The 27,422-nt window shown below is 37.6% G+C and overlaps 1 long non-coding RNA gene across 5 annotated transcripts; it reads left to right on the forward strand.

Moving 5' to 3' along the window:
• Positions 1-1,395: 1,395 nt before the first annotated feature.
• On the forward strand, positions 1,396-27,422 carry LOC143269715 (uncharacterized). Of its 5 annotated transcripts, XR_013046315.1 has the most exons (6): positions 1,396-1,583; positions 21,317-21,378; positions 21,976-22,091; positions 22,999-23,111; positions 24,055-25,655; positions 26,303-27,422. It is a non-coding gene; the product is annotated as an uncharacterized LOC143269715 (long non-coding RNA). The 5 variants fall into 5 exon arrangements; XR_013046313.1 differs by having other exon boundaries at positions 21,976-25,175; positions 25,589-25,655; XR_013046314.1 differs by having other exon boundaries at positions 22,999-25,655.

The raw sequence follows: 27,422 nt of genomic DNA on the forward strand, positions 1-27,422 counted from the left end.
GCACACAGTTGAAGTTCATTATCCCAGTATACCAAAGAAATGCCTCAGAATAATTAATCTAGTGTCCAAAGTCATAAGGTTAATGAAAAGACTTCACAAGAAATTGAGGTTACTCATGTCTGAAGGGATTATATGTATTTAGAGCTGAATGAGTTGTATAGTTATAATACATGTTTTCCCATGGGCTTCAAAATATCATTTGTTGTATTCTACCCTAGGAGCTATCTTTTCTTAAATATCTTTTCTTTTCTTTTGCTATCTTTTCTTAAAATAATATCTCACATTCAAGTAAATTAAGGTTTTCAGTTTTACATGTTAAGAGTTTGTGAGACTTTATGGGGTTAAATGGTTTCCTATATTAGAATATTTTCTGTTAATCACTCCAGCTGACCCTCTAATCTTACAGGAATTATTTTCAAGCGTTATAGTTAAATCTGTTACACAAAGAGTTTCATTGATCTATCACAGTATAATCAAATATTATAAATTAAACTCATCAATAATCCTTGACTTGAGTTTCTACATATTGCACAAATACTCAAGCTTTTCTGTTCCTCATTTGCTTTAACTATCTAAGGTTATGATCATCCTATTTCTATAAGGCTCAGGCTTATGATCTCTTGCATTAAAAACAGTGGTTCTTTACTGAAGCTTGTGTGTGTGTGTGTGTGTGTGTGTGCGCGCGCGTGCGTGCGTGTGTGTAGGCAGGGCAGGGCTTCTCTATGTAGCCTTAGTTGTTCTGGACCTTGCTATATAGACCAGCCTGGGCTCAAAATCACAGAGATCCTTCTGCCTCTGTCTCTGAAGTGTTGGTATTAAAGGTGTGCTCCATTACACCCAGTCTTTTGGTAGCATTTTTACCACCAGATGGAAATCAAGGGCAAATGGAAACTCTTTTATGACATAAAATCTCAAATTTATATAAAATAAAGAAGACTTTTTCTTTTTGATGTCTGTTATTATTTAGTAAAATGAACTTGTGCTTAATTTTGATTGTCAACTTGATTTCATTTAGAACTACCATGGAAACAAATCTCTGGGCATGTCTGTGGGGAAATATCTAAATTGGTTTAACTGAGGTTAGAAGATTTGTCCTGTATGTCAGGAGTGCTGTTCTATGTGCTGGCATTTCACACTGCACAGGAAGGAGAAAGTGAGCTGAGCATAAACATCCATTGGTCTCTTCTTCTTGAGTGTCTGTTCAGTGCATTCAGTAAAGTGAGCTGAGCATAAACATCCATTGGTTTCTGCTTCTTGAGTGTCTCTTCAGTGCATTCAGTTAGCTACCCGCTCTGGCTGCTATGCCTTTCTTCATGATGGAATGTAGGAACTGGTTTCCCAAACAGGCCCCTCCTCGTTGAAGATGCTTGTTGTTAGATTTTTTTTTCACATAAGATAAAGCTAACTAATAAAGTGTTAGCCTTTTTGTAACAGCTGCTCTGAACCTGAGTTCTTCAGAAGCTCAGCAGTTGAAGAGAATGTATGAGCAGCCTGTTTAGAAGACTGAACTAGGACCATCTCTATGAAGCTTTGGTTGATTGGCACTACACAGAAATCATTACTGTAAAGATTTGTCTTCAAAGGTGTGAAACTTTAACTTAATTTTTAAATATTAGGAATTCAGAATCAGAAAAAGATAATAATGTTGTATTCACTGAATCCAAGAGCTTAGTTCATCCAAACTTGTGAGCTGTTCATTAGTGCTCTCAAACTTAATTAATGTATGATGATTATTTATACTATCATTGACTTTGTTGGTTAAAGACTTTTTCCACTTTGTTTAAATGTTGAATCTAGAAAATATACAAACACAATCACGTAGACTTTATGTAGCAAGGATTTCAGGGGTTGTGATAAATTGAGATAGGGAACCACACCATTAATATTTTTAATAAGGGTTCATTTTGTTTTATTTCTGTTTGTGTGAGTGTATCTATATGTATATATGTTCACATGGTGTCTAAGTGCCTATGGCAACCAGAAGAGGACATTAGATTTCTTGGAACTAGAGCTCAGGCATTTGTGATCTGATCAAAGTAGGTGCTAGGATCTGAACTCTGCTCCTCATGATTGAGCAAGTACTTTTAACCACTGAGCAACCTCTCCACACCCTAAAAGTTACTTTTTAATTAAAGCTTTACTCAACACTTGTTTGGCTTTGTTCTATGGTGACTAACTGATGTAGATGTAACCAACCGTCTTATTAAATAAGAAACACAGAAACAATGTAAAAGAGAAAGCCGAGAGGTCAGAGCTCAGAGCTAAAATCTCACCCTTCCTCCTGCTGTCCCAGCTTCGCGAAAAGAGACCTACTTCCTGTCGGTTCGTATTTTTAAAGTATGTTGTTCTGCCTTCTCATTGGTTGTAAACCCAAACACATGACTGCCTCGTCACTGTCTGAATGTACAGCCCCCTAGGTCTTAAAGGCATATGTCTCCAATGCTGGCTGTATCCCTGAACACACAGAGATCTTATGGGATTAAAGGCGTGTGCCACCACCGCCACACTCTTGCTATGGCTCTAATAGCTCTGACCCTGAACACACAGATATCTATGGGATTAAAGGCGTGTGCCACCACCGCCACACTCTTGCTATGGCTCTAATAGCTCTGACCCCCAGACAACTTTATTTATTAACATACAATCAAATTAATATTTCAGTACAAATCAAAATAATATTTCAATACAATTAGATTACCACCACATTTCCCCTTTTCTATTTTAATAAAAAGAAAAAAAGCAAAAGGTTATGACTAACAAAAGAAAAACTATATACAAAAGTACAATAACTATATACAATATATACAAGTAATAAATACCTAAACAGGTATTTGACGAATCAGAGAAAATAATTCCATTATCTATCCTATTTTGATAATTCCAAGATGTATCTAATGTACTTTCTATCCTAATTAATTTTCAACTATAACTAACTAATCTTCAACCATAACTAACTAATTTTCAACTCCCTCAGAGACCCAAGAAGGGAATAATATTAGCTAACAAAAATAAAAACAGGAAGTGCATGCAAGCAACTTCCAAAAAATTTTGTGAGTTGACAGAAACAGCCAGCTGCCTGGGCAGTCACCTGAGGTTTCTCCGCAGTGTTGGGGCATCATCTTCAGCCTATAGGCTTAGTGTATCTGACAGACTCATTTGTGAAGTAGGATGTACACAAGGTCAACAGTTCAACCTCACATTGGGTGAGAGCAGTCCACGTACCAGAAACACCTGAATTCCACTAGTGTCCTGTCATGATTCAGGATTTTAAATTCTGGAAATTGTTGACAGTTTTTTAATTCAGCTGTCCATTCTTCTTGGCTGTGTATATATGGCTTCATCTCAGCATCCCCTTCTTCTCCACATCCCTCTATTAAATGCCAGTCTACTTTTGAGAGGCATGAGCTTTCAGCTGCTGTTCCATTGTACAACAGAATCCATCGGCCCTCTGCCTGTTAAGCTGCCTTCGAAGAAAAGGGCACCGTACCTTTTCCGGATGCGAAGGCCACTTCAGGGATGGGGCCATATTGTCCTGGCCTCAGAAGATGCCTTTTGATAAAGCCATAACCACACTTGTTTTGGCAAGAATCAGTAGTCCCTTGTTTCGTGATCTGTCTGTCCATTTTGTCCTGTTGATTCGAGGATACTTTGTTGTCCAGTGGCTAACTTTTGCCAGAATGAAAGTTGACTCCATATGCAGTTTCTTCAATGCCCATATTTTCTCTAAAGTAGATTGGTACTGCCAGGAGCCGACATGTCTCAAAAAAGAAAAATTTTCTAAGTTATTAAAACATTGTAAATGCCATATTCTGTAGATCTCTGAAGGGTTTGAAGATGACCTGTCTAAAACATCTCTGCTCAATTTTTAAAACATATCTAATATGACTACAAGTTCTATGATAATGTCTAACTACTAGCTTTCATTTCTTTATATCCTAATAGTTGATAATAATAACATTCAAGGATCAGAAATTTGCATTACATTGTTAAATGGATGGAATAAATACAATTAGAAATATACATATAGCATTTTCTAACAATATCAGTTTCAAATTTGTGTACAATATAAAACAATTCAATCCAATGTAAAGTATTTAAAACTAGTAATTGTCTTTTTCTTTTCTTTCTTTCTCTTTTTTTTTAAACAAGAACCTTAAATCTAATCTCCTTTGCTTAGCCTTTTTCCTAACCCTTGACAATAACTTGTAACCAACCCCCCTAAATACTGAAAATTATCCCAGACCCAAAACCCATTAAAAAGACCAAAAAACCACCCGCCCCACACCACCTCTTTGGGAATGTGGGCGTCGTATTCTTAAAATTGCTTCCTGCTGGGTATGGGCGAAGTTTTCTTTATCCTGAAAGAAAAATTTTAGGTTAATTGTCAAATTCTAGGAGAGGTAACTATATCCTTCATTATCCAGTCTGTGTATAATGCCAAAGTTCAGGGTTTATCTCAAGTCCTTATTCAAGTAGTCTTTGAGACTGGATCATCTCAGCTAGTCATCTCAAAATTGCTCTGAGCACCTTGTAGTTCAAAGCTGATCTGTGGATGATGTTTGTCAGCTTAATGATATTATTATTGTCCACGTGGAATTGTTGTTGTGGGGCCCCATCTTCTTTCTGGAGACTTCAGTTGATGTTAGGTCTGGCCGTGATTATCTGCAGAAAACTGATAAGAGACTCGGACACAAAAACATATATATGCAGCTAGCCTTTTTTCTAGAATTAGTTAGTACTCTATGTGACCATTCATATCTTAACAAAGTTTAAAATGTATATATATGTATTAATCTTGTAAATTTTGATATAAAATTTATACTTTGAGAAAAGTTTAAAGAATCAGAATAGAATCAAAGAGTTGAGATTAGTAATAGAATAGTCCCTTAATTAATTTTGCTTTTGTCCTGTACCATAGCAGAAGATGGCTCTTATTCTGGCATGATACAGGGAGTTTGCATTTTCCTTTTAACAACATGCTTGATTTTAAAGAAGGAGAGAGCCATTCTCCAACTCCAAAGTCAGCTTTAAATTTTAATTGAACTGGGACTGTTAGAAGACCAATAGTGTTAAATCTTTAGAGAAAAGCAGAAACAAACATTTAGGAAGACATAAAATTTTTTTTAGATAATATATACCCATACACCGTTTCACTCTGTTTCTTGGGATAGATGATTTGTCCCTTTTCTTCAGTTGTCTCATTTGTCCAGTGTTCTTCAGATTCCTTAACCTTCATTCTCCTAAAAGACAAAAACAAAAACCTTTCCCCAAGACTAATTTTGGGGATGTTCCTTTTTGGCAAGTTATTATCTGATGAAATGAAAAGGCATGTTTTATTGATACAAGTTAGTTTAAATTGGATGTTCATGCTGGTTGATGAACTATCACCTCCTCTAATTAAGAGGTCTCTCTTGTTCAAATCGAACCTTTATCAATTTTGATGGTACCCACAGCTTATCTTCTCCTGTAGAAATAAAAGCAAAACCACGTCCCCAATGTAATACATACCCTGGTTTCCATTCTGAGGTCAGCACATCCTTAAAGTATATAGGCTGATTTAATTCTGTAGTTTTTTCTATTATCCAATGTCTCTCTGCAGCTGTTGTTCCTTTCTCATTGGCATTCAGAAAATTCAAAGTTAGAAGAGCATTATGCAGTCTATTTCTGGGGGTTTTTGTTACCCATTTCTGTTTATTTAGCATATCCTTTAGAGTTCTGTTTGATCTTTCTATAACTGCTTGACCTGTAGGATTATGTGGTATGCCTGTAATATGCTTTATATTGTAATAAGCAAAAAACTGTTTCATTTTAACAGAGACATATGATGGAGCATTGTCAGTTTTGATTTGTGCAGGTATACCCATGATGGCCATAACTTCTAGCAAATGAGTGATTACAGAATCAGCTTTTTCAGAACTCAAAGCAGTTGCCCATTGAAATCCTGAATAAGTATCGATAGTGTGGTGTACATATTTCAATTTTCCAAATTCTGCAAAGTGAAACACGTCCATCTGCCAGATTTCATTTCTCTGAGTACCCTTTGGGTTACATCCTGCTGGTAATGGCGTCTGATTGTAGAAGGAACAAGTAGGACATTTCTTTACTATTTTTTTGGCTTGTTGCCAGGTTATGGAAAAATCCTTTTTTAAACCTTTACTATTAACGTGATGTTTTTTATGAAATTCTGAGGCCTCCAGCACATTTCCTATCAATAATTTATCAATTTCATCATTGCCTTGTGCTAGAGGGCCGGGCAGACCAGTATGGGATCGAATGTGAGTTATATATAAAGGATGATTCCTTTTCCTGATTGTATCTTGTAATTGAATAAATAGTGAAGTTAATTCTGAAGCATCAGGGATAAATTCTGCAGTCTCAATATGTAACACCACTCTTTCAGCATACTGAGAGTCAGTTACTATGTTGAGAGGTTCTGAAAAATCCATTAATACCAACAGAATAGCATACAATTCTGATTTTTGAACTGAATTATACGGACTTTGAACCACTTTACTTAAATTTTCTGATTTGTAACCTGCCTTTCCTTGTTTGTTGGCATCTGTATAAAATGTACGAACTCCAGATATGGGTTTTTGCCGTACAATTCGAGGCAAGATCCAATCAGCTCTCTTTATAAGATCAATTCTATTGCTTTTGGGATATTTGCTGTTAATTTCTCCCAAAAAATTACTGCAAGCTCTTTGCCAAGGTTCACTTTCTGTCCATAATTTTTCAATGTCCTCCTTAGTTAATGGTACGACAATTTCTGCTGGGTCTATGTCTGCTAATTGACGAAGTCTCATTTTTCCTTTGTAAATCAAGTCAGAGATTTTTTCCACATAAGTTTTTAATTTTTTATTTGGTTTATTTGGTAAAAATATCCATTCCAATATAATATCTTCCCTCTGCATTAATATTCCAGTAGGAGAACGCCTAGAAGGTAAGATAACCAAAATGCAATCCAGCTTTGGATCAATACGATTCACGTGTCCTTCATGCACTTTCTTTTCTACCAAGGCTAATTCTTTCTCAGCTTCAGGTGATAATTCTCTTGGACTATTTAAGTCCTTGTCACCTTCTAAGGTTTTGAACAAATTAGTCAGTTCATCATTTTTTACCCCAACAATAGTTCGTAGATGAGAAATATCTCCAAATAATCTTTGAAAGTCATTAAGAGTCTGTAGTCTATCTCTCCGAATTTGCACCTTTTGGGGTCTAATTTTTTGTAGCTCTATTTTATATCCTAAATAATTAATAGAATCTCCTCTTTGTATCTTTTCAGGAGCAATTTGTAATCCCCAGCGAGGCAAAATTTTCTTTACTTCTTCAAACATTATTTCTAAAGTATCTGCATTTGAGTCAGCTAGTAAAATATCGTCCATATAATGATAAATTATAGATTTAGGAAATTTTTTACGTATCACTTCCAATGGCTGTTGTACAAAATATTGGCACAGAGTTGGGCTATTCAACATTCCCTGTGGGAGGACCCTCCATTGAAATCTTTTAACCGGTTGAGAATTATTATAAGTAGGCACTGTAAAAGCAAATCTTTCTCTGTCTTTTTCTTGTAAGGGTATTGAAAAGAAACAGTCTTTTAAATCAATAACTATGAGAGGCCATCCTTTTGGTAACAGAGTAGGCAAAGGCATCCCAGATTGTAGAGAACCCATTGGCTGAATTACTTTGTTAATTGCCCTAAGGTCTGTTACCATTCTCCATTTACCAGATTTCTTTTTAATAACAAATACAGGAGAATTCCAAGGGCTGGTTGATTCTTCAATATGCTGAGCATTTAACTGTTCTTCTACCAGCTCTTCTAAAGCCTGGAGTTTCTCTGTTGTTAAAGGCCATTGCTGGACCCATACAGGCTTGTCTGTTAACCATTTTAAAGGTAGAGCTGTTGGTGTCTTTGGAAGATCCTCAGTTATTGTGCCCTGTTCTTGTATAATATGGATGGCTGGTGACCACTCATTAGAACAATATCTTCTAATATTTCTCTCAGTAACATGTGCTAGTTTATGATTTGTTTCTGAGATTGGAGGGATGTTAATCTGAGTATTCCATTGTTGCAACAAGTCTCGACCCCACAGGTTCATAGTTATGTTAGCCACATATGGTTTTAATTTTCCTCTCTGTCCTTCTGGACCTATACATTCGAGCCATCTTGCACTCTGTTTCACCTGAGATAATGTCCCAATTCCTAACAGTTGAACGTTTACCTCCTGAAGAGGCCAAGTTGGATGCCAAAATTCTGGTGCAATTATGGTAACGTCCGCACCTGTGTCTACCAGACCAGACAACAAAACACCATTTATTTTTATCGTTAATTTTGGTCTTTGTTCATTAATAGAAGTTTGCCAAAAAATTTTCTTTATGTTTTCTCCTGAATTTTCTATTCTCTCTGTTTCATCATTCTGACCAGCATGATTTATTCCAATAGGCATTTGGTTATTTAATCGCTCTCCAGAGCAGGCATTTCCTCTATGGCTGCCGGAAAGGTTTGAACTGGATTTGCACTGGGGGCCTGCCTGAGGCCCCTCTGGGAGTTTCCCGAAGACTGAGGCAAAGGATTACCCTGTCTGTCCTTTGTTGATCTACATTCGTTGGTCCAGTGTTTTCCCTTACCACACCTTCTGCATACTCCAGAAGGAAGGGGCATTCTGTTGCCATTGTTCCTTGAAGAAACATTGTTTCTGGAAATGACCTGTCTACAGTCCCTTTTCAAATGTCCTTGCTTTCCACATCCAAAACATCTAACACTCCTCAAACCTTTTGAAATTACTTCTCCTACCCATGTATCATCATGCTCATCAGCTTCAACATTAATTGTTTCTCTAATCCAATCTTCCATAGGTGCAGATCTTGCCCTTAATGGCCTGATTATTCTTTTGCATGCTGCATTCGCATTCTCAAAGGCCAAAGATTCAATTATTGCCTTACCAGCTTCTGAATCCGAGACCGTTCTCTTTACTGCTGAAGCCAGTCTTTGTAAAAAATCTGTAAAAGACTCTTTTGGGCCTTGCTTCACCTTTGTAAATGACTCAGATTTTTTTCCTGGTTCCTCAACTTTGTCCCATGCATTCAAGGCTGCCGTTCGACATAAAATTAGGGTTTGGACATCATATAAACATTGTGCTTGTGCTGAAGCATATTGGCCTTCGCCCATAAGCTGATCCTGGCAAACTTGTACTCCTTTATCCCTCCATTGTTTTTCTATGTTTTTAGCCTCCTCCTTAAACCAAGTCAGAAATTGAAGTCTCTGGCTGGGTTCCAGAACACCTTGTGCGAGGTCCCGCCAGTCCTGTGGTACTATCCTATTATATGTTGACCAAGTGTTTAACATTTGCTTTACATATGGGGAATGCATGCCATAAGATACTATTGCCTCCTTAAACCTTTTTAAATCCAACATTTCAATTGGAGCCCAAGTATTTTGTGTAGCCATTTGATCAGGCATCTGCTGTACTGTTACAGGATAAATTAAGGGTGACTGTGTGAAAACAGGCTTTCTTTCTGCAACCTTATGATCCCGACTTGAAACAACTTCACTGTTAATTTCTTCTGTCTGAATTTTTACAGGTTTAACAAGTTCTTCTAACGCTGTTATCCTGGCACTTAAATTGACTATCTTTTTAAATATTAAAATGTGGATTATTATAGTGATGAGGTGCATAATTCCACCAATACTAATATTATATAGTTGTTCCATTGCCAGACTGCCTAAAATTTCGAACAAAAACCAATTTTCTTCCTATGTACACATAAAACCCATTTGTTTTTTAATGTGGAAAAAAATTCTCTTTTAGATAGTTTCCTTTAAAATATCTGATATATTATGACTTACCAAATCTGCGTAGAACAGTAGAAATCCGAGGGGATTTTCAAAGCAGCCACCTAGTGTCCCAGGTGTAAATCCAGAGAGAGAGAGAGAGAGAGAGAGAGAGAGAGAGAGAGAGAGAGGAAAGAGAGAACGCACAAGAAAGCGTAGCCGGCTAAAGCTTAAATGCAGCCACGTGTTCCCTCTTGTGCCGAGTCAAGGCTTGGGTCTGGCTTCCTTAAGCTCCGACCACGTGCGTTTACAGGCAGGGCCCTGTTCGGCAGGGCAGGTCTGAGTTGTTTGTAGCACCGGCTTTAGGCAAGCTGCTCACAGACCTAGGCCCGGGCTAGAAGTTGCTACCCGGACTAGGACGCCAGCAGCTCGGACTAAGAAGCCTATCGCCGCCGGCCGCCTTGTGCCGCCGCTGCCGCCGCTGCGGGAAAGCGGACCTGCCGCCAAGCCAAGCAGTTTTTAATGGATTCTTGTCCCTGTTCGGGCGCCAGATGTAGATGTAACCAACCGTCTTATTAAATAAGAAACACAGAAACAATGTAAAAGAGAAAGCCGAGAGGTCAGAGCTCAGAGCTAAAATCTCACCCTTCCTCCTGCTGTCCCAGCTTCGCGAAAAGAGACCTACTTCCTGTCGGTTCGTATTTTTAAAGTATGTTGTTCTGCCTTCTCATTGGTTGTAAACCCAAACACATGACTGCCTCGTCACTGTCTGAATGTACAGCCCCCTAGGTCTTAAAGGCATATGTCTCCAATGCTGGCTGTATCCCTGAACACACAGAGATCTTATGGGATTAAAGGCGTGTGCCACCACCGCCACACTCTTGCTATGGCTCTAATAGCTCTGACCCTGAACACACAGATATCTATGGGATTAAAGGCGTGTGCCACCACCGCCACACTCTTGCTATGGCTCTAATAGCTCTGACCCCCAGACAACTTTATTTATTAACATACAATCAAATTAATATTTCAGTACAAATCAAAATAATATTTCAATACAATTAGATTACCACCACAAACTGAATTGTATTTAGCTATGCTAGATTCTTGCAGAAGAATGAGGTTATTGAAGGAAACAGACATCAACTACCTTTTCCCACATGCTTCATCCCTGACATGTGAAGTAGTTCTTGCTTCCACTGAATCTTGAATGCTTGGCTCATCTATACTTTGCAATTGTGTTGCTTTTTAGTTCTAAAATCTCTTGTATAAGTTCAAGATGAGTCACTGTTTTTCTTATTTTCTCCCACTCACAACCTGCCACCCAAAAATAAAGACTCCAATGGCAGTGCAAGCATGTTGTCAGCATAAGATTGAAATTGATGAATGAAACTCATGGATTGGATAAACCAGTTAAGTAAAACCAAAGGATGTCTTCTAGGGAAATATGTTCCTGAAGGCCAATCCAATGGCCTTCTACATTTTGGGTTTGTGTATACGTCCGAGAATCATCCATTTTCCCCAGAAGATGCCTGAAGTAGCATGGGAGTCAAAGGGCATTGTGTAGAAGGCATTTCTGTTTACAGACAGTCATCTTCTTTTCTAGTGCCCCATGAGGAGCATTAACAGGCTGTGTATTAACGTAATTCATCAAATGGTTACATGCCTAGAGTTTTGAGTCAAACAGAAGTGGACTTGGACCTAGTTTAGTCCCCTCTCCATAATCTTGACTGATTTACTTTTCTTCTTAGTGACTGGTTTACTTTTATTAGTTTTGGTTGCCTTTCCATAAAATAGAAATCATATCAGCATGTCTCCTACAAGGAAATGAATTCTTGTGACAAGGAAATTGTTCAATAGCTGCTGGCAATTTATAAGCATAATAATTCTTCAGAAACAGGAGCCACACCAATCCTGACACAAACCTTGGTTAAATAATGAAACCTCTAATCAACAAAATGCCTTTTGTTGAGAAATAACTCTTTCATTCACTAAATAAAATTACTTATTTAAACAATTACTAAATATCTGTTGAAGGTGAGAAAATGAATGTGTGTATAAATAATAAAATTACAGTATTTGTCATTATCTATATTAGCACAAAGGATGTCAAGGAAGTATATGTTGCATTGATAGCAGAGGAATCATCTCATTTCTCTTTCTGGATTGAAAAAGTAGTAGATAGCCCTCATTGCTGTTAACTGCTCTTGAACATAAACTTAATTTTGAGTTCAACTCTTTAAATTTAAAAGAAGTAGTAAGTCTAGGCTCTCCTTGATGCATAGTGAAGATTTAAATAAAAGTTAGACATGATTTCACAGCAAATTTCCTGATCATCTAGCTATTTTAATCTGTTCACACCCCCAATGTTCTATGAGCTTTAAGTGCAGGAATATTTTGTAGATGGGATTCAAAACTCTCTGAGTTTTGATTGGCTATGGTTTCCTGTAATGATCAGCCTCTGTTTCGAAGAGAAGTTTCCTTGATGAAGGGTGAAGACTCCAGTTATCTTTGGGTATAAGGACAAACATTTAAATTTTTTTGGTGATTATGCAGGGTTTAGTAAATCAGTAGTTGTAGATTCTCCTCTAATAAGCATGGCTTCACTAGAGTTGAGTAGTTAGCTAGGCTTCCAGTACCAGGCATGGTCACCTTCCTGTTGAGCAAGGCTTCAGTCCAATTAGAAAGCTGTTGGTGACCACCAAAGTGTGTGTGCCACTACTGCACCTGTAAGGTTATTGTGCCATCATGGTCGTTGATGTGGTTCATAGGTGTCATAGCTGGGTAGGACTATTGGTTGTTTCTCTCTTTTGGAAGTTTACATTGTGCCTTCCGGTACCATGAATATTAGGCCTCAGATAGGGAACATCCTGTTCAATTCCAGTCCAGGGGTCTCTATGGCCTGTTTATGAAATACATGGTGCCTTCATCAATAGGAGCTTATCTTCCACCTCCGGGGTATAACTAAGGGCAACTTCAATAAGCTGTATGTCTTTTGGACAGTTCTGGCCAACAGCTCAAGAGAGGGCTTTTCATGTCTGGTATTGGGGTTTTTGTTAGTTGGCCTATCAGAAGCTGTACCTGTATAGTCTCACCAACATGATTGCCCAAACATAAGTTGAATGTGGATGAAGCCACTGGACATGCCAGAGTGGGTGGGGAAAAGCCCACAAGGCCTCAACTCTACATGAAGAACATCAGGCAACTTAGAAAGCTGAGAGTAGGGGAGGTGATCCTCCCCAGGGACGAGCACACCAATTGGTTGTCCAGTGCCAAATGATCAGCCCTGAAAACATTATGTGGACTGAACAGGTTATATTTAGGAATATATATGTATATAAATATACATACATGTATGCAATAACCATTAGTGAAAAAGAGGCCATGAATTTGAAGGAGAGAGAGGAAAAGGGTATATGGGAGGGATAGGAGGGAAGGGAGGAAAGGAAGAAATGTTGTAATTATAATCTCAAAGATAATATTAAAAAGTACTGGGAAAAAATAAAATAAAGGTTAAAGAGTTCTGCAATGATTCCCTGTTAAAAACTTCGCGATATGATCAAGCTCCTAAACCTAAAATTATCATGACTTCTTCCCGCTTTTATCTACTCAGGGTCAGAGTCATTGCTAATGAGTTTGTTGGAATCATAATAAAAGGACTGAAAACCACCCAGGTGCTTGGTTCTTCTTTGATATACATGTCCCTGATCCTCAGACTTTTAAGAAACCAATTTATTTTCTTTCAGTCTCTGAAATTTAATGTATGCACAAACTTGCCAAGCTTTTAGCATCACAAATCTCATATTGTTTCCAAATATATTTATTTTTAAAAAGTGATTTGCCAGTTGTGTATACATAGACATTTGTGTTTCGGAAGCATTTAGAATTAGTGACTGAATTCCCAGTCTTTCTTGCCAATGGCTATTTTCAAACTACTAAGTCCTTGCAACCAAAGTTTCTGAGCATGAAGCTAATGGACCAATGCTTAGAGCAGTTATTTGCCAACTGGTAAATTTAAACCAAAGAACGTGCCTAAGCACAAATAGCCTTGCCAGCCAAAGACAAAGGGATTCCATTCATGAAAATGGCTTCTTTTGCAGCAGGCTCCAGTCCAGACTTTACTCAGGGGTCTTGCTAAGATGGCTGCTTTGGTTATCCCTCAAGCAGGCAATAAAGCCACAATGTCTAAAGGCCTCCCATGGGGTGGGTCATTGCTGGAGCACATATTGACACACTGTGGTCCATGAGCCACCTCTGAGCTATTCCCCTTCTGTATGGCCCATAAAAATGAGAGCACTTCACATTATTTTAGATGGTTAAAGTTCAAAAGTTAATTTATCCTTTGTGATAGCCTGAGGTATGATATGAAATGAGAATTGCATTGTGCACAAAATAAGTCTTACTGAAACACAGCCACAGTCAATCTTTTGACCTCAAAGATGATTTTTTTCCCATGAAACAATTGCATCAGAGCTGTGAAAGAGACCCTATGACCTGCAAAGCATGACATTCACTGTGTTGATCTTTACAGCTAATGTTTGCCACTTCTGTACTAGATGGTGCTTGGGCTGTCTACTATTCTACCACTTGTAGAAATGGGACTTCACCCCAGCTGACCTTCGGTGTGGGATAAAGGGCAGAGAAAAATGACTTAAAGAGAGTTGGGAGTTCTACGTTGCTATGTAGAATAATCTCAACAAACTGCTAAAAGTCTAGGATTCTCTTACAAAATGAAAAGGATAATTAATGGTCCCTTTCTTCCTTCTTTATTTTTAGCTCTCTCTGTCTCTATTTTTTTCTACCAGAATTTGACACACAGCACATAGATACTAAGGGAAAACTATATCTTTTCATTTCTTTTTTCCCCCTAAAAGCCTCCAGAAAATGAAAGTTTACAATATTTGTCAAAAGTGTTACTTTTGCCCACTTTCTGATACTTACCATAAGAGTAATAAAGATTAATTTTACTTTTTTTCATTTCTCTGCATATTCATAATGAATATAAAGAATAATGTTTGGACAAAAAGTTAAAAGTCATAACAGTATTAATTTTTCTCAATAATTATTAAGATTGTTTTAGATGTGCATTTGTGTGTGTGTGTGTGTGTGTGTGTGTGTGTGTGTGTGTGTGTGTGTGGTATTTGGGTGCACAGGTAGGTGTGCACCATTATTTGTTACAGAACTTGTTGGTTAATAATCCTCAGGAGCACTGGATTTTAGAGGAGTACAATAATATCTGGCTTTTCTATGTGAGTTCTGAGGGTTGGAAACCAGTACTCCACCAGTTGAATTTTCATCTCAGCCCAATTATTGAGGTTATTTTTTTTTAACATAGTAGATTACGTGATCTTTTAGGGTTTCTCTGCGTAGCTTTGTTCCTTTTCTGGATCTCGCTCTGTAGACCAGGCTGGCCTGGAACTCACTGTAGAGATCTGCCTGCTCTGCCTCCCGAGTGCTGGGATTAAAGGCGTGTGCCTGGCTACGTAAAAAATTACGTGATCATTTTTATGTCATGTCTCTTCACGTTTTATAAAGATGGGATCTGCTACCATGATTATTAATTTTTAATGACAACATGAATGTCAAATGCTTAAGAATAACTATTGTAAATACTCATGCACAACCTTCCTGTGTGCTAACCTTCAAAAAGTGTCTTTTTTAAAGATTTAAAGATTTTACAGCATTTCTCTTTCTTTTCTTCTGTCAAGCAAATTATAATCTCAAAAATAAAAAAATAAGATTTTTAAAGAAAGATTTATTTTATTTGTGTAAGTGTGTGTGTGTGTGTGTGTGTATGTGTGTGTGTGTTGGTATACATGAGTAAAATGTCCACAGAGGACAGAAGAGAGCATTAGATCCCCTGGAACTGGAGTAAACAAGTGAATATGAGCTACCAGGTATGGGTTAGGAGAACTGAACTTAGGTCCTGTGCAAAAGCAGTACCTGCCCTTAACTACCCAGTCATCTCTCTAGGCCCTATAAAAAGCTTTATTTTGACTTCGTTCTTTTTTTTTTTTTTTGGTTATATTTTTATTATTATTATTATTATTATTTTACAACACCATTCAGTTCAACATAATAGCCACAGAATCCCCTGTTCTCCCCCTCTCGCCCACCCTTCCCCCTAGCCCACCCCCCATTCCCACCTCCTCCAGATCAAGGTCTCCCCCGAGGACCGGGGTTGACCTGGTAGACTCAGTCCAGGCAGGTCCATTCCCCCCTCCCAGACCGAGCCAAGTGTCCCTGCATAAGTCCCAGGATTCAAAACGCCTTGGCATAGGAGATCACTTCCTAAATATAACACCAGTAGCACAGACACTGAGACAAACAATCAATCAATGGGACCTCTTGAAACTGAGAAGCTTTTGTAGAGCAAAGGATACGGTCAACAAGGCAAAGCGACAGCCTACAGAATGGGAAAAGATCTTCACCAACCCCACATCTGACAGAGGACTGATATCCAGAATATATAAGGAACTCAAGAAATTAGACATCAAAAGGACCAATAGTCCAATTGAGAAATGGGCTTCGTTCTTTTTTTTAACCTTTATTTCTTTTTAATTCGATGTGTCTTTTACATCATGTATCTTGATCCCATTCACTTTGCCGTTCCTTTGCATTCACCCCCTGACCCTGTATCCCCACCCCCAATAAAACAAAATTTAAGAGAAAAACTGAAAAAAATTTAAAAAAAGGGAGAAAAGTTAAAAAATCTCATCATGGAAGCTGCAGTGTGACACAGTCAGTCATGCTGTAAACCCCTTTGTCCATGTATCTTTACTTGTAAGTGTTCATTGCAAAGAGTCATTGGTCTGGTTAAAGGCCTCTGGCTTCTATTACACTATTGATCTTGGGCCCTCACAAGAACACTTCCTGAATATTCTGTTGTTGCCCTGTGTTGTGGAAATCCTTCAGCTTTGGGTATGGGGGTCAGATTCTTTCACATGCTCCAACAGATCATAGATGGGGTGGATGTTGGGGCAGGACAATTCATAACCCTGGGTTTGGGTAGGGTTGGTCTGCCAGATGAGAAATGGGAATAGCTTTCCCATGTTTACAACTTTGGGGCTGGCTCACTCATATCTGTTCTTTCAAGTCCATTCTTAATAAAACCTATACTTAATAGTGTAGATTTGGTTTATGTTCAATTAATTAAAAGTAGCATTTCAAGGATGGGTAAATGGCTCAGTAAGAAAAGCACTTGTACAAGCATGAGGATCTAAATTCAGATCCCCAGCATCAATGCAAACACCCAGCATAGTAACATGGGCCTATAATCCCATTGTTGGGGAGGCAGGGACTGGACGATCCATGGGGTGAGATTGCCAGCCACTCTAGCTAAATTAGTGAGCATCAAGTTTAATGAGAGAACTTAGTCTCAATAAATTGTGATTGAGGAAGACACCCAAAATGCTGACCTGTGGCCTCTACATGCATGCACATGTAGGTGAACACACACACACACACACACACACACACACACACACACACACACACACACTTTATTGTCCTGTAGGTTCTGTTACTACTCAAAAGAAGGCAACTGTCATCTTTAATTTGCTTAATTTGAGATTTTCCTTCAATGTTCTATATATTTACCACTATGTATATAGGGCATATTTATACTTGTGTTTTGTTTAATAATTGGTGGTAATTTAATCTTATTTGCTAGTGTATGGACAAAATTTATTAAGGTGTGTACCTGTTTGTAGATCTATATAGTTCCTTCATCATGTAAATTACTTTAATTGTGCTCAAGCATAGCCATATTGTGTAAACTACAAGTTAATCTTCAAAAAGCTCAATTATATGTATTTTTATATGAAAATGTATTGATATAATATGATTTTAGACATTACATGTACCCACTTGCTTTTTTTTAGTTGCAATGATAAGTAAAACTTTATTTCCATTCATGATCCTCTCCATCAGAAATTTCTTTTAGTCATATGACCACAGAAATACTCTGGTAATGGTGTAACTTGTGCTGTTGGGGCATGCTAAATAAGAACATTACACATAGAACTAAGAAAAAAATTAGTGTATAAATCCTTTGGAGTTAAAAGATTTGGCTTCATGATTTTTATGGTTCTTCACCATAAACATTGTAATATAGCTGAAATCGTGAGTATTTTGGTAATAACTGATTGACGGTGAGTAATAGCAGAAATTTTCAGACCATTTCTCTGCAACCCAGAACAGCTTCAATAGACACAATCATACACTTGAAGGTAGGGAAGTTATATATTAATGAAGCAGAGCAACTTTTCTGAGAAGTGGTTTAGGTTTTCAAAGGAGAAAGTATTACATTGAAGGAGCTGCAATTGCATAAACCTCATCTGAGAATAATATTCTTACCTTGCTGTTCAAACATAGACCCTGCCAAGATGATATGCTGCGTGAAAGTCCAACTATAAAGATTTCAAGGAAAGACAATGTTGAAGAATGAAATGAGCATAGAGTGCAAAGTCAAATCAACCTTAGTTTGAATATCATTGGATTTCTGCTTGCTAGATTACCCATATTAAATAGATTACACACACTATCCTAAGTCTTTGAAATGCATTTTCTTGATTAGTTATATGAAGCTTTTCAGACCTACCTCATCAATTTATGATTTATGAAATAAAAAGTCATAAAGTATATATGGAAATAACTGAAAAGTAGTACCCATAAAACAAATGGTGGCTATTTGAAGGGACAGACAAGGTACCTTCTCCCCCTTGTCTCGTGTTTTCAGAAGCAGAACAGTGGAAAAGGAAAGCTACTATTCTCATGTGTTCTCTTATGTTAAAAACCTTGGCTGCATTTATTTGTTGCATAATATTTTCTTTATAAAATCAAATTTATCATTTTCTAATGCCAAGTTTAGATTTTATGCTTCCTAGATAATCTTTGAGGTCTCTTCCAAGTCTCATTTCATGAATCTATAAATTGAATATATCATTTTAGTTTTAACCATTGTCATTTAAGCCAATTAGGCCATTGAATTGTATTATATTGGAGCTACAAGGCTCCCTAATGGCTTCCTCTGAGACCTACTAAGGTAAACTGATTTATGTATGTCATGTATTGACCAGTGGAAAATCCCAAATTGAAATTCCATGTAAGTTTTATCTTCACAGGTTCTAAATTCAAAAGGTTTTTTGAAAAATTAGTAGCGTTATCGTATGAAAACATTCCTAGACTCCAGTAATTCTTACAAGAATATTATTGAAAATGTGAACATTTCTAGAAATGACATGAAGCTGTATTTGGTACCTGTTATTTCAAGTTCTAGTCTCTGTAGTCTCGTCTCTCATATGTTCTCCATCTGAATGTCCTATGACTTATCATCTTAGTACATATCATCATCACGGATATGCCTCACTCAACTGGAGAAGTGGCCAGAGAAGCTAATTTGGTACAATAGCAATTTAATTATGTAACATTTTCCTAGATACCCTTGACTGGGACAACACTCAGTTCCATTGCTTTTCTGGAAAGTCTTCTGGGAAAGGTGATGGGTTGCTTACAACCTCTTGTATATAGTTGTAGATAGTGTAGATCATGGCCTGACTCCTGTGTCAGGTGATAGAGAAATATTCATTGGAGTTTTGTCAACTGAAGAAACCACAAACACACTTCAGGCCTCCAGGAGCACCCAGCGTATACATGGTACACAGACATACGTGCAAATACTCACACATTGACATAAAATAAAAAAATTAATGTCTTTTAAAAGTTGTTTAAATATATAAACCAGCATCTTTATAGTGATAGAACATTTAATCAGAGAAAAGCCCTCAGGCTTATGTAGAAAATTGCACACTAAACTTGACTATTGGTCTAATAATAACTTCCTCTTTCATGTAGTCTCTTATAAAACAAACAATTTAAATGATCCTTTTCCTATTCTTTGGTCACAGAGACAAAAAAATCTGCTGCTATAAGACTTTATTTTGAATTGGGAATGTAAGGGACCTGAGGCATGTGGTGGCACAGAACAGTAAGAGGACCCATGTCTTTCTAAGATCTTTTCTGTCTGTGGATCTGGTTCTTATGCCATGACTTCATGACTTTGCTGGGGCTAACCAAAGGTTTTTTTTTAAACATGTGAATGTCTAATATGCATTTTGCACTTTGATTTTCCTGGGATAAATGTAAAGTATTCTTATCTTTATCATTCAGCTGATGATATTACACATCAGCCTTGGAATGAGCTGGATCTTAGAGGTCATCTCTTCTAACCTGTCTTGCCATGCTGGGATCTCTTCTACTATACTGCTATCTAACAACCTCCTTAGCCTCTGATCACTCTAGATACCAGGCTAGTGGCTTTAAGTTTTCACACTATTTGTTTCAGTTTATGGGATAATATTCCATGGGCTTTAGGAGTGGAAAACTTGAAATTCTATTTCCCTAAAGCAAAGAGCACTAGGTTGGTGTCTTAGTTATGATTTGTATTGATGTGAAGAGACACCATGACCACAGCAACTCTTATAACAAAAACATTTAATTGAGGTAGTGGCTTATAGTTTCAGAGGTTCAGAGCATTATCCTCATGGTGGGACATAGTGATGTGCAGGCAGACATGGTGCTGGAGAAGTAGGTAAGAGTTTTACATCTTGCAGGTAACAGGAAATGGTCTTAATGTCACACTGAGGGAAGCTTGAGCAAAAGAGATCTCAAAGCCTACCTCCACAGTGACAAACTTCCTTCAACAAGGGCACATCCACTTCAACAAGGCCACATGTCTTAATAGTACCACTCCATTTGGGGGCTGTTTTCTTTCAAACCACCACAGTTGGCAAGTGAAAATCCATAATCCAGTCCCACTACTACCACTATCTTAGTGCAAGGTACTTCATTTCCCCCAAAACTTCAGTGCATTTTCTTATAAAAGGAAGTAAAATTTCCCACCACTAACTTCATAGATTTTTGTGATTAAATAGAAAAATGAAGATAAAATGCCCTGCAAACTGAAAGCATATGCAATATTATTTTTGAGAAAAGATTTGTGGCAAGCCCACTCAAGAAACAAACATGATCGAATGGTGGGAATTTTTGATGATAGTACAATTTTACAGCCTAAAATCCTTAGAAATTCAGATAAGTAACTGATTTAAATGACACCAAGTCCTTTGGTTAGTGAAAATACACGTGTTATTTTATCCAAAGACATTGCATTTAAATTGGTAAAAAAATCAATAAAGTATCATTTGGTAAGGGAGTAAAACATGTTCTCTCTTTTTCTTCTGTTTGTTTTCCTGTACACTTAAAGGGTATTATGGGATAAGAGAAAAGGTAACAAGGCATAATTCAACACATGAAATTGGTACATGTCTGAAAAATTATTAAATAATGTTGGAATGAGATTTAGAAGTAAATTATTAAATATTTTGTTCCCTTATTATTACTGAAAAGTAAGTAAGACCCTCAATGACATGATAGTGTTCAGTGAACGACTAGAACTTGGACCCATTCATGGTCAGATTCTGTTTCTCTTCACAGTTCCATATGTGTGTCTAGCCTAATATACCATTTTTCACCCCATTGCTTTAGGAAATGGAAATCATTATGAATTTATCTTCAGAAGGAGTTTGTTTAAATCTGGTCATAACCTTGTAAGTATAACAGAAATGTAACGCATGCAGTTATTTTCAAGTGATTAGAGCTCTTTGACATCCCCAATCCTACACTACAGAAATTCCCAAAAAAATTTTACTGATAATTAACCAGTAAGCAAGTTAAGCTACTTTCATTTAACCTAGTTTAGTTTAGATGTACCCAGTTCACGGATGACAGGAGAATACTCTTTAATGGGAAACTGTGCAGTTATTTGGCTTAGCAGCTACAGAGGAATGTATTTCTGGCCACCCACAATATGTGGGAGCTCTAAAATTGATGCTGGCTTTTAGATGAAGATTTTCAGCCCTTAGCACAGTTAACGTAGGCTCCCTTCCATCCTGTGTTCCCCCAGAGCCATGGGAATCTGGTTCACTAGGCAATAAATCATCATTACAGAGTTGGAACAGTCACTGTGAAGAGGGGCGCTATGGACGGAAGGCATTATGCATCATCTCATGGGACAGATTGCAAAACAGAAGCCCTTTAGAGGAGAAATTTGGCTGATGAGATTGTGGGCATCTTGTGTATAGATTCTGAAGGCCTTACTATTTTCTCTCTAAACATGTTCGGTGTTTCACTCATTTGTGTGTCAGACTGCCAGATTCTCGTTTCTTCAGGGGCAACACAGATGGAGATTCTAAAGCTAGTGCTTCCTTTCCCCGTCCTTGTTCCTCACCCATCTGAGAGCTGCAGAATGACTTCTTCAAGGGTGAGTTCACCTGTTCAGTTCCACATTCCTTTGGTAATAGGCTAATTTCTTCCATTCAATAGTGACTTAAGAATTAGTTGTTAAAGTAATGATCTTCAGAAATGATCAAAATATTCCATTTCTGAATTTATTTAATCTACTGAATTTATTTTGCTATCCCATGTCCCATATTATTACTATCATTGTTAGTTTAATAAGGTATAATTTGTATATTGTACAGTGTACAGATATGAAGACCACTGTCCAATCAGAGCTGAAAAGTACATACATGCATCTAATACATCTATAAAGATACTATTTTATTGATCTAGACAGTTTCTTAGGCTGAATCAAATGGGTGTGGATGTTAACACAAATGATGGCTAATATATGAAAATACTAGCACAGACCTTGTATTGTCTTTTGGAACAATAGGCTTTCTCTTGTTCAGATCATGACTTGGGTCTCTAGGAGGCAAAATTTTTGAAAATACTCATATTAGTGCAGGGAGACTATGAAATCCTCAGAAATAGGGACTGTTCCATCTAGACATGAAAGGCTTTAACCAAATTAAGCTTCTATGATGTGCCAACACTTGCTGTCTCTAATAACTTAATTTTGTCCATGTGCATACATGTTTATATCTGTACTTGCATACATGGGTACAGGTGTGCACACATGTTTGTGTATGTACATGGAGGCCAGAGTATAACTGGTGGAGGTAGTCCTCAGATACTGTTTATCTTGTTTTTGACATTGGGGTCTCTAATTGGCTTGAAGCTTGTCATGTAGTCTAGACTGGATGGCCAGCAAGCCCTAAGTATCTGGCTGTCCGCCCCTCAGCTCTGAGGTTACAAGTATGAGCCACCATGCCCAGATGTTTTTTGTATGAGTGTTGTGGATGACCCTCATCTCCTCATGTATGCAGGGAAAGTGCTTTATACCCCAGCCATCTCTCCATCACGAATGATGTCATGATGATTGGAATATTTTGTTGCCACTGAAGAATGAACTTAAATACATGACTCTGATCTTATAAAGGTATATGGGAAACCATTTGTTGGTTGGTCACTAATGAGTTCCTCAGAACTTCCTTCCTGTGCAGTTTTTCTTTTGCTATACTTCAGAGATTGCATGTATTTCTTTCTAATGTGCTCTGATGAAAAATCAGACAGGCCATGAGGATTTCACATAATGTGTAACATGAGTCAAGCCTCAGGTTTGGCTCATGTGCTACTAAATTACTGGCATTTTTTGTGCATTTTAATAAAGTGTCTTATATCCTTCAATTATTAATATTAAAACTAATATGTAACAGGTGCTGATCAGCTCATCGTTCATATGTATTTGCTCTCTCTATACCGTATATGAGATAAGCATATTTGATGAGGGAGATCATAGACATATCTCAGATTCAATTCTGGAATGTCAACCTACCCATGTAGCTTTAGGCATATTTGAACTTTCTGTGCCTTAGTTTTCTCATATGTCCAATGAGAGCAATTGAGTGTTATTTACTGCATCCAATTAAGCAAGATTGCATGCATCATGCACTTAGCACCATATATAAGTGGCGGAATAGGAATCAAACCTCAGTTTTCTGATCCCAAGTGAAATAGTATTTATACTGAAGTTTCTACTTTATCTAAAATAATATGGAAAAAGAGCTACTTGAGTGTCTCTAGTGTTACCTGTGATGACTGACAAAGGCCACTGCCAAACTCAGATTCTCTCCTGTCGCCTACACTGAGTGAGGGCTTTCTGGCTATGAACTTGAGTAGACAGACCTGTCTTTTAGACAACAGGAATTGCTAGCACTTTCTTATTTTCTAAGGAATGGAACATCATATACATTTATTTCTGTGGTGCCCTAGATTCCTATATTACCATTAAACAGAGAAAATAAAGAAAATGTAAGCTAAGAGACATGAACCTATGATCATAATTTGCAATGGCCTTTTCGTTTACTTTCTTGCTCTTTTAGAACCCCAAGGCTCCTCCCTCCAGTGATTCCAAGGTTGTGTCTCCATGTTCACTACTGGTAACTATTACAAAGTCTGGTCTTATCATCTTTTGAGCCGTGCCTTGTATTGGATGATACTGTGTGCAGTGCCATCATCTGGGTTCAATTTTGAGGAAAGTGGGATAGTGGCCTTTTTAAAATCATCACGTTGCATTCTGGGCACTAAGAGAGTCAGATTCAGCTGGAATCCTACATATCTGTTCCTTCAAGGTTGCCAAACATTTTTGGATCTGATTTCATAGGGTAAACTGATGTTTTCAGGCTTATTGCACGTGTTTCTTTGCTCTTCTCTTCATCTTGTTGCAGTACTTTTAAGACTCAAAAGGCTCTCTTTTTTATTGCTCCCTCTTGGAGTCTCTCTGTCCACTTGGTCCCTAATGTTAGGCTCTGGCAAACACCTGGAGCAGTCACAATGTTCTTGTGGGCACTGCAAGGAAGATGGAGGTACTGAAGACCCCTTTCTTCCCTAATTGACCCCTTCCCTTGTATAAACTCCTTTATTTTCCAGATTAATTGATAACCTTGTGAAGAAAACTCAGAACCTATGATGATCACTATTCCACAACTTTTTTGAAATAATCAAGTAACCAAATGAATTTAATTGGGTCAACATGTAATGGGCAGTTTGTTTGCTTGTTTTTAAAACTGTGTCTTCAAGGATCTCCAAGAGCTGAGTGGATAGAAGGGAGTTTGTACTTGGCCAACATAAACTCTGTGTGATATTAACCTTAGGTTAGATTTTCATTCTGTAATTATAAACTGCCAACTTTTATCCATCTGATTTCATGTATTGCATAGTAAAGCTGTAGAAGATGGTTCTTTTATGTAATTTTCTCCCACCTCAGCAAAATAAAATTTCTCTCTTTGATTTCAGTATCTGTGTTTCTTATTGGCTCATCTGGACCATGGAACAATTTAACATCTCTGGTAACTTCTGAGAATGGCTTCAGAAGTTGTTATATACTGATGGCACATTAATAGATATCAAATGGATTCTCTGGAAAGAACAGATTCCCAGTACTATTATAAAAGTTGTAGGCACTTGGTAGAGAAGAAATTGCAAAGCACAAGTTAATAATGAAGTAATATCAATGGCATGCCATGAATCCTAACCCAAGGCACAGCATATATCTCTGGAAATCTTCAATCTTTAAAAAAATCATTGAGTTCATTCTACATTGTCTTGATGATGTTCAGAGACAGGAAGGCAATGTTCTTTACACACTTACCATGATTTGACTGCCAGCACGTTTTTCCTATATTTTCTCTCTCTTCTCCTATCTATGTGTTGTTCACATTCACTGATTTGTGAAACAGAGAGCTCTTTACAATGAAGTAAGCACATATTTTGCTTTCCAAACTAATAGCCATTGAGAGTTGAAAGGGATACTATTAATATTATTATCAGACAATATGTGTGTAGGCTGGGGTGATTTAATCAAAGCCCAATGTAGTCACTCTACTTAAACTCCATCATTTGTAAATTTGCTTTTAGAAGTTTCTACATAAACCTGAGGTTTTGTCTTACTGTTGGAATGGTCATATGCAAGGCTGTACTTGAGGTGAGTTTTGAATGTACTACAAAATTGCTCTATCTCATGAATTTCATGAGAAATCATTGGAATAAAGTGTATGGTGTGGATAACTATATAATTTTTAACACGATGGCCAAGTGTCTGGCCCATCAGTGGAGAACAATGATTGAATAAGAAACTATTTCAATTGAAGTTCATGGAAAGATTCAGACACAGGAAATTACAGACATCCATGTTATTATAAGGTATTCTTGAGTTCAACACCTGTGTGAAAGATACTATAGTAGGACCATGTAAAGAAGTAGCTGAGTTGTGATGCAGTAACAGTTATGGCTTCAGCTGATCCCATCAGATGCCCTGGAACCTGAGAGGCTCTTAAAGGTTGACATGAATGGAAGATGAAGCCGGGACCTTTGAATCTTGCAGTGAGAAGTCACCAGACATAACCATCTAGGAGAGTCTTTCTTTCAGTGAGAGTGATGTCTGAGTCACATATCCATAAGCCAATACTCCTTAGCTTCTAGTCCTGGTGGAGATAGGTTGAATGGTGAAGAATTGGTGAAGGGTGGTGCTGCTGACTACTACCAAGTGAGTCTGAGAAGGTAACATAGGAATGGCATCTTGTTCCAGGTGGATTTTTTATTCAAGTTTATTTTGGGTCTATTCTCTTCCAGTTCGTTGAATTTTTCTGACTTGGCTATTGAAGACATTGCTGCCAGTGACTCCAGAGCAGGTGTGTGCATCTTCCCTGGTATTATCACCTAAGGAGAGCCCGCAACATGGCAACTCCCCTTTTTCTGGAAGGATGACAGAGTCAGCGTTAGTTTGTTGCTTGTTTTCTCTTAATTATTTTCATAGCTGATACTCACCATTAACAATGATTACTTTCGTGATTTTGTTTGGATTTATGTATGACAATAAATAGTTCACAAAAATGATTGATTGTGAGGAAAATGTAAGGCTCTTTAATGTAAGATAAGGGACGTCAACAGTGTTTAATTGTAGTACTCATTGTTGCATATGATGGCTCTGCGGTTTAGAACACTTGTTGCTCTTGCAGTGGACTCCAGCTCTCTTCCCAGCACCCACATGGTTGTGGACAATTATCTGTAAATCTAATTTCAGGTGACTCTGTGCTCTTTTCTGACCTCCATGGGTACCAGTCAGGCACATGGTACACAGACATACATTTGGTTATAACATTAATATGCATAAAATAAAAAAAGAAAACATTCTGTTACTCTGTAGGGTTCTGAATGAAGTGCAAATACTTGGCCTATGCCTGTTATCAGATTATGTATACATTCTCCCTAAGGAAGGCAGCATTCGGACCCCGGCTTTGAATGAGTTGTATGTTGAATCTGTATCTCTCAGATTCTGACAGTTGCATTTCCATTGAGTGGATTAGATAATGCAAAACATGGCCATTTACTGATTTTTCTCCACATAGTGACAAACATGTGAATAGTTGAGAAAAGGAGGAAATGAATCTCACCTCGATAACAGGAATTTACTTTCAGTTTTCCTGCCTGGAAGGATATATTCAGGGAATATATAAGAAATGGTAAATACAGTGCTCCATGCATGATTATGTCTACATGCTTAAGGAAGAGGAAGTTACTGCTAATATGGGAGAGAAGAATCATGCAGGGAGCTTACTTTCAGTGTTGCCTGGGACAGCTTTAAACTAAGGAACCATATGTAATAATTTCTCTACTTTATCCCTTTCTATTTGTTACTTATGCCCCTTGGCCTAATCTTTGAACCAGACACAAAACATCAGGACTTTAGTCA

Source organism: Peromyscus maniculatus, chromosome 20 (assembly GCF_049852395.1).
Source record: "Peromyscus maniculatus bairdii isolate BWxNUB_F1_BW_parent chromosome 20, HU_Pman_BW_mat_3.1, whole genome shotgun sequence".
In the NCBI taxonomy this organism is placed as follows: domain Eukaryota; kingdom Metazoa; phylum Chordata; class Mammalia; order Rodentia; family Cricetidae; genus Peromyscus; species Peromyscus maniculatus.